The sequence below is a fragment of the Herpailurus yagouaroundi genome, unplaced genomic scaffold (assembly GCF_014898765.1).
Source record: "Herpailurus yagouaroundi ecotype Mexico unplaced genomic scaffold, PumYag 67556, whole genome shotgun sequence".
NCBI classification, from domain to species: Eukaryota; Metazoa; Chordata; class Mammalia; order Carnivora; family Felidae; genus Herpailurus; species Herpailurus yagouaroundi.
Genome location: NW_024420362.1, coordinates 46,591 through 57,094, shown reverse-complemented (window position 1 = coordinate 57,094; position 10,504 = coordinate 46,591).

Below are 10,504 nucleotides of genomic sequence, written 5' to 3'. Positions count from 1 at the left end.
AAGAACTTATCCCAGGTTTTAAGTGATACTGGTGCTTATGAGAGAAATCCACTGGAAGTTGATAGGGATGTAAGTAGCATTTCAACCAAAATGCAGGTATGGTATTCAATAAAGCTGCCAGCTTTTGCACTCAAAAATATTTATGGGTATAAAAATAACTTATAAAGATGACATTCTGGGGCTTCATATTTATTTTCTTTCAATGATTTCCAGATCAAATTTGCTCAGTTTACAAGTTAAAAGATGATTTTCTTCCTAGCTCTCAGCCTTAAGAAATTCCCATCAGAATACAAACAAATCTGTATTTGCTCAACCTATGACACTATTACTTGGAATGACATTTCTGCAATCCAAGCTTTAGATCATATCATGTTGAGCATAAAGAAAAAGCTGCATCAGTGTTACCAACTTCCTCATCATTTCTAATACATTTGTTGTTGTCTATCATTATTGAAATCACCACCATTCCCTTTTAATACAAGTTTAAAAAAACATTTTTAAATTATATCAGTAAAGAACACAAATAGTCCAATTTGAAATTGTAAATCATTATATAACGCCTAAAGCATGGTGAAACTGTCATTCAGATTGAATTCTTATACATAACTACATTTCTAGGTAGCTCTTAAGCTATATATCACACATTGCTATAATAGAGCTACCAAAGATTCAGTTAATAATGTTACAGCAGGACATGGTGATTGCAACTTTTTAAAGACCTATCTATAATATGCTAGACCAGACTGATTAATAGCATTGAATCACAGTATGTTGGCTACAAAGAGAGAAGAGTGAAAATATACTGGTTAGTGAAATATGGTGAGTTTAAAGTGAAAAAAGCACATGTGATTCTTTCAATTTGTTGTTGATCTTAAAAGTATTGGACTATCTTAGGGGTGCCTGGGTGGCTCAGCTGGTTAAACCTCTGATTCTTGATTTCAGTTCAGGTCATGATCTCACGGTTCATAAGTTTAAGGCCCTGCGCTGTCAGTGTGGAGCCAGCTTGAGATTTCCTGTCTCTGTATCTCTCTGCCCCTTCCCTGCTCTCTCTCTCTCTCTCTCCCCCCATCTCTCTCTCTCTCTCTCTCACACACACACACACACACACACAAATTCATAAATATTTGTTTTAAAAAGCATTGGATTATTTTCACAAATGTATAAATATTGCTAATAAAATATCTGTAGACTGTGATACTCCCTCTGTATGAAATTTTAAAATATGGGTTCAACTATTTCATAGGAAAAATAGATAATTGACAATCCTAAAAAACAAAACTCATAATAAAATAAGAACTATATGCAGTATGGTTAATTTAATATTATAACTAATGTATTGAATAGTGTTGGAAGCCTTAGCCTCAACAATAAAAGGTATCCAAATTGAAAAAGAAGAAGTCAAACTTTCAATCTTCACAGGTGGCATGATATTCTACATGGAAAATCCAAAAGACTCCACTGAAAAGCTGGTAGAACTGATACATGAATTCAACAAAGTCACAGGATACAAAATCAATATACAGAAATCGGTTGCATTTCTATACACCAATAATGAAGCAACAGAAGGACAAATCAAGAAATTGATCCCAATTACAACTGCACCAAGAACCATAAAATATGTAGGAATAAACCTAGCCAAAGATGTAAAAGATCTATATGCTGAAAACTATAGAAAACTTATGAAAGTAATCTAAGAAGACACAAAGAATTGGAAAAACCTTCCATGCTCATGGATTGTAGGTAAAATATTGTTAAAATTTTGATACTTCCCAAAGCAATATATACTTTCAATGCAATCCCAATCAAAATTGCACTGGCATTCTTCTCAGAGCTAGAACAAACAATCCTAAAATTTGTATCGAACCACAAAAGTCCCAGAATAGCCAAAGTAATGTTGAAAAAGAAAACCAAAGCTGGAGTCATCAGAATCCCAGACTTTAGCCTCTACTACAAAGCTGTAATCATCAAGACAGTATGATATTGGCACAAAAACAAACACATAGACCAATGGAATAGAATAGAAAACCCAGAATTGGACCCACAAATGCATGGCCAACTATCTTTGACAAAGCAGGAAAGAGTATCCAATGGATGAAAGACAGTCTCTTTAGTTCTCTGGTGCTGGGAAAACTGGATAGCAACATGCAGAAGAATGAATCTGGACCACTTTCTTACACCATATACAAAAACAAACACAACATGGATGAAAGACCTAAATGTGAGACAAGAAACCATCAGAACCCTAGAGGAGAAAACAGGCAACATACTCTTTGACCTCAGCTGCAGCAACTTCTTACTTGACACGTCTCTGAAGGCAAGGGAAATAAAAGTAAAAATGAACTATTGGGACCTCTTCAAGATAACCTTCTGCACAGCAAAGGAAACAAACAACAAAACTGAAAGGCAACCAATGGAATGGGAGAGGATATTTGCAAATGACATATCAGATAAAGGGTTAGTATCCAAAATCTATAAAGAACTTACCAAACTCAACACCCAAAAAAACAAATAATCCAGTGAAGAAATGGGCAGAAGACATGAATAGACACTTTTCCAAAGAAGACATCCAGATGGCCAACAGACACATGAAAATATGCTCAACATCATTCATCATCATGGAAATACAAGTCATAACCATACTGAGATACCACCTCACACCTGTCAAAATGGCTAAAATTAACAATTCAGGAAACAACAGATGCTAGCAAGGATGTGGAGAAAGGGGAACCCTTTTGCACTGTTGGTGGAAATGCAAACTTGTACAGCCACTCTGGAAAACAGTATGGAGGTACTTCAAAAAATTAAAAATAGAATTACTGTATGACCCAGCAATAGCACTACTAGTAATTTATCTAAAGGATACAGGAGTGCTGATGCATAAGGGCTCATGTACCACAATGTATAGCAGCGTTATCAACAATAGCCAAATTATTGAAAGATCCCAAATGTGCATCAACTAATGAATGGATAAAGAAGTTATGGTTTATATATACAATGGAATACTACTTGGAAAAGAGAAAGAATGAAATCTTGCCATTTGCAACAACTTGGATGAAACTGGAGGGTATTATGCTAAGTGAAATAAGTCAGTCATATGTTTTCATTCATACGTGGAATTTGAGAAACTTCACAGAAGACCATGGGGAAAGGGAAGGGGAAAAATAGTTTCAGAGAGGGAGGCAAACCATAACAGACTCTTAAGTACAGAGAAAAAACTGAGGATTGATGGGGGTATCAGGGGAAATGGGTGATGGGTATTGAGGAGGGCACTTGTTGGGATGAGCCCTGGGTATTGTATGTAAGTAATGAAACATGGGAATCTACTCCTGAAACAAAGAGCACACTGTATACACTGTATTTTAGCTAACATGACAATAAATTATATTTACAAAAAAATAAAATAAAACAAAACAACTTGTATATTGCTTTTTTATTGTTATGTAACAAACTACCACATATTTAACAATGTAAAACAACACTTATTTATTAGCTTATAATTCTGTATTTCAGAAGTCTGTCATCACCTGCCTGGATTCTCTGCTGAGGATCTCAGAAGACTGAAATTAAGGTGATCGTTGAACTGGATTCTTATCTAAGGACTCTGGGAAAAAGTTCCCTTTTTTTTCAGAATTCACTTCTGTATGATTTTAGATCCAAGGTTCTTATTTCCTTACTGTCTGTAGGCTGAGGTCTACTCTTAGCTACTAATGGCCATGCACATTCTTTATAATATGTTCCTCTCCGTACTCAAGCTAGCAACAACATGTTAATCTTCTCATACTTTATATCTCTGACATTCTTTTCTACAATGAGTCAGAGAAAATTATCTGATTTTAAGAGTTCATGTGAATAGGCTAGGCCCACTCAGGTAATTTCCCTGTGTTAAGGTCAAATGTGACATATAGCGTAACCTAATCATGGAATTAAGATCCATAATATTCACAGTCACAGGTACTGTACAAAGTGTGTGCAGGGGCTCTTAGAGGCAATCTTAAAGTTCTGCCAACACACTTAGAAAATTAACTTCACCATTAATTAATTTGATAAAAGGGTTTTTAAGTATCTGCTACATGTCAGGCACTGCTGTATTTGAGTTCTTACTTCCAAACACAGATTATGGTTTCCTCTGTATTGCATATCTGCACCAGTATAATAAACGGGTGGAGAGCACAACTTTGAGAATAAACATAACAGAGGTGAATCCCACTTAGGCCACTTACTGGCTGCATAATCTTGGATAATTCATTTTTCTGAGATTCAATTTCTTCATCCAAAATAAGTGAAAATAATAAGGGTATTTATTTCAAAGTATTATTATGAAGATTAAATGAGATAATGTCTGAAAAGTGTTTAGTACAATAAACATAGATCACTCAATAAATAATAATAGAAAGTATTCCACAAATTTTTGAAACACATGTGACCACGTGGCCAGGAGGTCTTTATATCTTTCTTCTTTGCAAGATCCAGTGGTGGAAACTATATTCTTACAGTTTTTCTTTCACTGTATAACTTATCCTGGAAAAAATGTTGATATATGTGTCCATGGTAACACCTTCAGGAAGCAGTTACTGTAATCCACATCAAGCTTACCATTAACTGGGACCAATAACGCTGACCCTTTTTGAAAAAAGGATGGCAGCTCTGTGGTGCTTGCATGATCTCAATTCAGCTTTTCTTTAGCTAAATGGTCTCTGAAGGATCATTCTTCCTCTTAATATAATAGAAATTAGAAAACAGACAAACATGTATATGCTCCCTGTTCATCATAACTGTACCTCAAGATAAAAGAGGCAGTTATGGGAATCTAACCACAATACTGGAAAAAACTAGTGTCTCTCCTTTTTTTTGACACATTAGAAAAGTCTTAATAAGTTTTGACTATGGCTGCTTTCTCCCACTAAGCATAGATGTCCCATGGGAAAAATATAAATCCAACAAAGTTTCCGTTGGTCCAAGTAGAGGGAAATGTTCACAAAGCATAGCTATACAGAGAAATTTGTAGAACTTTCACTAATAAAGAACTAGTCTTGGGGCGCCTGAGTGGCTCAGTAGGTTAAGCGACCGGCTTAGGCTCAGGTCATGATCTCTAAGTCCACTAGTTTGAGCCTCACGTTGTGCCCTGTGCTGACAGCTCAGAGCCTGAAGCCTGCTTTGTATTCTGCGTCTCCCTTTCTCTGCCCCTCCCCCGCTCACACTGTTTCTGTCTCAAAAATACACATTAATTTTTTTTAAAGAACCAGTCTAATTTCAAAGTCATACTTCTTTACCATCGTCATACAGACAGGGCAGCAACCAAATACCATATTTAAAAATTTTGAACTAAATCTTTGCATATGCTTTTAGAGAAATACAGTTTCTAGAGAAAATGGAAAGTATGATCCTTCATCTATGGCTAGAAATGTAATAATGAATGATGTGATCATCTCATTCAGAAATTGAAATTTAAAATGTATGAATCATATGATCATTCCCATTTGCCTGGTAACTTTTCTTAGTACTGGGATTATATAATAAAAGGAGTGTTTGCAGCTTATATTTGGTGGTATCAAGGCATATTACAGTTTTAAATTGCTCATTGAATTTATTTACAACATGGAATATTCTAATAAACACTTTTCAATTGTTTTGAGGAGAGTTTGTTGCTCAAAGGGATTCAAAGCTGGCAAAAGTCTACCAAAGAGAAAGTTCCATAAAATGGTATTAAATATATACATTCACACATCAGTGTAAGATATTTGAGGTCTGGCTATTTTATTCGAGATAGCCAATCTCTAGAGCATTCTCCTCTAGTAACTCATAGTCCACTTTGGAGTCCTCAAACAGGAATTGAGGAATATAGACAGTCAGCTCCAAATCTTGGTTATCAAATTAAGGATTTGGTGAATATCAACAGCACTGGAAACTATTTTTGAAGTACTGTATAGACTCTGAAGCATTTTGAAAAAATTCCTACCCAGTGGGTTAACAATCTAATTATACACCTAATTTTGAAAATGGAGCCCTTGATGTTATCATTTGCTAAGCAGATGACTGATTGCAATATGGGGGTGGGAGAAGTAGGAATGACAACTAAAAAACATATTAGAAGTTACTTGAAAAGTCATCCGATGGAGAATTTTGTTAGTCATTAATGTTTTTCATCAACAATTTATGGATTTTTCTCTGGACAAATTATAGATTTGTGCTACTTTGTCTCCTTGAAATTATATGTGACTATGTCATTTTTTTTGGTCATTAAAATATGAGCAAAAGTGACTTGTGTCATTTTCAAGTGGAAGCTTTATAATCCATTGTGCAGTTTATTGATTTATCTATTTTGCTCTGCCATAGTGACTGACAATGCCATGTAGAGACTCCATTAGCCTTGAAAAATGAGAAGTAAATCTTGATAATTTAAGCCAATGAAACAGTAGAATTGTTCTCATAATATAATATTCTATCTTATCCTATTATGTTGACCAAATTTCTTTTCTGAATACGGGAAGAAATAAAAAGCTAATCAGGATGAAACCCATATTTTATATGAGGAGATGAGCACACTGTCTAAATTTTTTCTTAACTAATGAAGTAAAAATATAACACACCATGGAAAAAACATTTTCCTAGACCTGTAACCAAAAGTTGTATGCATTTGCATACGTCAATTAGTGCTCATAGATTATACTTTTAGGAAGATTCACATTGAAGAGAGTTTCAAATAAGATGAACAACAAAATATACAGAAAGTTTTTAAAGATTTTTTTTAATTCCAGTTAGTTAACATGCAATGTAATATTAGTTTCAGATATACGATATAGTGACTGAATACTTCCTTACAACACCTGGTCCTCATCACAATAAGTGCTCTCCTTAATCCCTATCACCTATTTCACTCCTCCCCTAACCCACCTCCCCTCTGGTAACCATAAGTTTGTTCTGTATAGTTACGAGTCTGTTTCTTGGATATTCTCTCTACCTTTTTTCCTCTTTGTTTGTTTTTTTGTTTGTTTCTTTCTTTCTTAAATTCCACATATGAGGGAATCTTTCCCCAACTGACTTTTTTGCTTAGCATAAGACTTTCTAGCTCCACCCATGTCTTTGCAAATGGCAAGATTTCATTCTTTTGTATAAATGAGTAACATTCCATTGTATGTATGTGTGTGTGTGTGTATATATATATATATATGTATATGTGTATATATATATTTATTTATATACATCAACTGGTGAATGTATATATATATATATATATACACACATATATATATATATGTGTGTGTATATATATATATATATATATACATTCACCAGTTGTTGGACACTTAGGCTGTTTCCATAATTTGACTATTGTAGATAATGCTGCTATAAACATTAAGGTACGTGTATCCCATTTGCTTAGCATTTTTGTGTTATTTGAGTAAATAACTGATAGTACAATTGCTGTATGGTAGGTTATTTATATTTTTAATTTTTTAGGGAAACTCCATTCTGTTTTCCAGAGTGACTGCATCGTTTTGCATTCCCACCAACAGTCTATGAGGGTTCCCCTTTTTTCACATCCTTGCCTGTAGTTTCTTTTGTTATTGATTATTGCCATTCTGATAGGTGTGAAGTGATATATCATTGTAGATTTTTTAAAAAAAATTTTAACGTTTATTTATTTTTGAGACAGGGAGAGACAGAGCATGAACAGGTGAGGGTCAGAGAGAGGGAGACACATAATGTGAAACATGCTCCAGCCTCTGAGCTTTCAGCACAGAGCCTGACACGGGGCTCGAACTCACGGACTGTGAGATCATGACCTGAGCCAAAGTCGGATGCTCAACTGACTGAGCCACCCAGGGGCCCCTATCATTATAGTTTTTATTTGTATTTCCTTGCTGATCAGTGATGTTGAAATTCTTTTCATGAGTCTATTGGCCATCTGGATGTCTTCTTTGGAAAAATATCTGTTCATGTCTTCTGCCCATTTTTAATTGGGTTATCTGTTTTTTGGGGTGTTTAGTTTGATAAGTACTTTGTAGATTTTGAATACTAACCCTGAATCATATATGTCATTTGGAGATGTCTTCTCCCATTCTGTAGGTTGCCTTTTACTTTTGCTGATTGTTTCCTTCACTGTGCAGAAACTTTATTTTGATGTAGTCCCAATAGTTTATCTTTGCTTTTGTTTCCCATGCCTCAGGAGACATATCTCCAAAGAAGTTGCTATCACTAATGTCAAATAAGTTACTGCTTTTGTTATCCTCTAGGATTTTTATGGTTTCAAGTTTTACATGTAGGTCTTTGATCCATTTTGAATCCAGTATGGAATTTTCATGCCTTTCAATAATTACTAGATAGAAGATGGAGAGAGCAATACATAAATTTCCAAGAGAGAAGGGAGAGCCACACGTTAACTTTCTAGAAGGGCTATATCTTTGCTCTATTTAAAGCACAACTTATTGTATGTCTGATTTCATTGGGTTTATAAACCACACACTGAAACTTTGTGATATCTGAAGCCATGGACCACTTTCACTGGTGTAGGGCCTACTCTGCCATGTGAATAATACTAGAGGTCTGCAAAAATAAGATATTGAAAGCAGCAAGTCAATTATAGCGTGACAAATTAAGAACCATAGTCCAGAGAACTGGCAAGAGCAAAACACACAGATAGGCTCTGAAACTATAACTGTGGCTATTTGCTTTCTGTCTTATTTTATAGTTCCTGCTGTGTGGAGTTAGCTCTTTTCAGGTGAGTGTTTATAGCCAGCAGAAGAGGCAGGGGTCTGCAGGTATAGCTATCTACTGTTTAAGTTAAGGGCAAAGGCCCTAAGTCTTTTGGGAGTTACTTCAATCTTAAAAGATCTTTGCCACTTTGGCAGCTACTTTCAAGGCCATAGAGATGCTGCAGGCAGGATGGCACCTGGTGGAAGAGCCTCAAAATGGGTACATGTGAACTATACAGATAAGTAATTCAATTCACTGCTGTACTTCATTAATTGAAAAATCTAAAGGAAAATTAAATCAGTGCCAAAAGAATAGTTAACTTGTATTTGTAATATCATATTAATGGCCTTGCTGATAAATATTTACATCATTTATTTATCATTAGTATGTCCTTTTTATTTAGATTAGAAAGACATTCAAGTGGTGAAGAGCATAATCTCTTCAAACTCCTGAGAGACTAATGTTAGGCAGTCCAATTTTATTCAGCTCATGTTCAGCTGCCTACATTTTCAGCATGAAAGTGAGTGAGCTAAATGTATTAAAAAATCTGTTCTAAGTCTCTTTGGAACAGTACTGCAGAACATATTTCTTTTGACTTCACAGAATCACAGTAGTGCTTTGGGCCCCTACCATGAACAGTACATGTGGTCTTTGCTGAAGAGCATATTAAGAAAACTGGAGACTAGGTGGCTCAGTCAGCTAAATGTCCAACTCTTGGTTTCAGCTCAGGTCATCATCTCACGGTTCATGAGTTTGAGCCCCACATTGGGGTCCACATTGCCAGTGTGGAGCCTGCTTGGGATTCTCTCTCTCCCCCTCTCTCTGCCCTTCCTCCACTCTCTCTCTCTGTCTCTCTCTTAAAATAAATAAATTAAACTTGAACAAATTTTTAAAAAGAAAACAATTGGTGTGCTCTTGCCCTAAAGTAACTAACATCCTAGGCCTTCTACATAATGACTTAATAAAATTTTGTTCATCAAATAATAACACTGATAATAGCAGTTATAATAATAAATAAGGTATTATTTTGCAAAACTGATATATGTACATGCCAAGCACTGTGCCAGTTTTTCCCATCTTTTGTAACTAAAATACGAAATGATAAAACACCTCAGATTGGGGTCAGGGGCATCTCACTGGCCATATCCAAGGGAAAAAAATAAGGAAAAACAATTAAATGTCATTAAATAGAGAAAAGCAGTAGATTTCTATGTATTCTTTGTTAAAGAGTGTGTGAAATAGAAAAATAATCCAGGAAGCCAAGCACATTAAGATTAAAATAAAAATAAGAGCAACCATTTATTGAGTACTTATTATGTAGCAAATCTTCTAAGTATATTACATAGATTATCTCATATACTTCCCAATGTAAAGATAAGGAAACTCCGGTTTAAGGAGGTTAAACCTGTACTACAACTACAGTAAGATGATCATGCAGCTGACAGAGTAAACATTCAAACCCAGATGCATCTGACTCTAAAGACTACCTAAGTATCTAGACATTTCTAAAGACCTGAATTAACTGCATTATAGTGAAAGTTGCCCATGACAATAAAAAGGATGGTCCATAACTTGGTCTCTGAGTCAGACATGATGGCTTACTTTTGCCACATAAGTAGCCATATCTCCAAGTTTATTTTGTAAACTGGAGGAATATTAGTTTCTGTATGAAAGTACTAGCTTAGGGGCGCCTGGGTGGCGCAGTCGGTTAAGCGTCCGACTTTAGCCAGGTCACGATCTCGTGGTCCGTGGGTTCGAGCCCCGCGTCGGGCTCTGGGCTGATGGCTCAGAGCCTGGAGCCTGTTTCCGA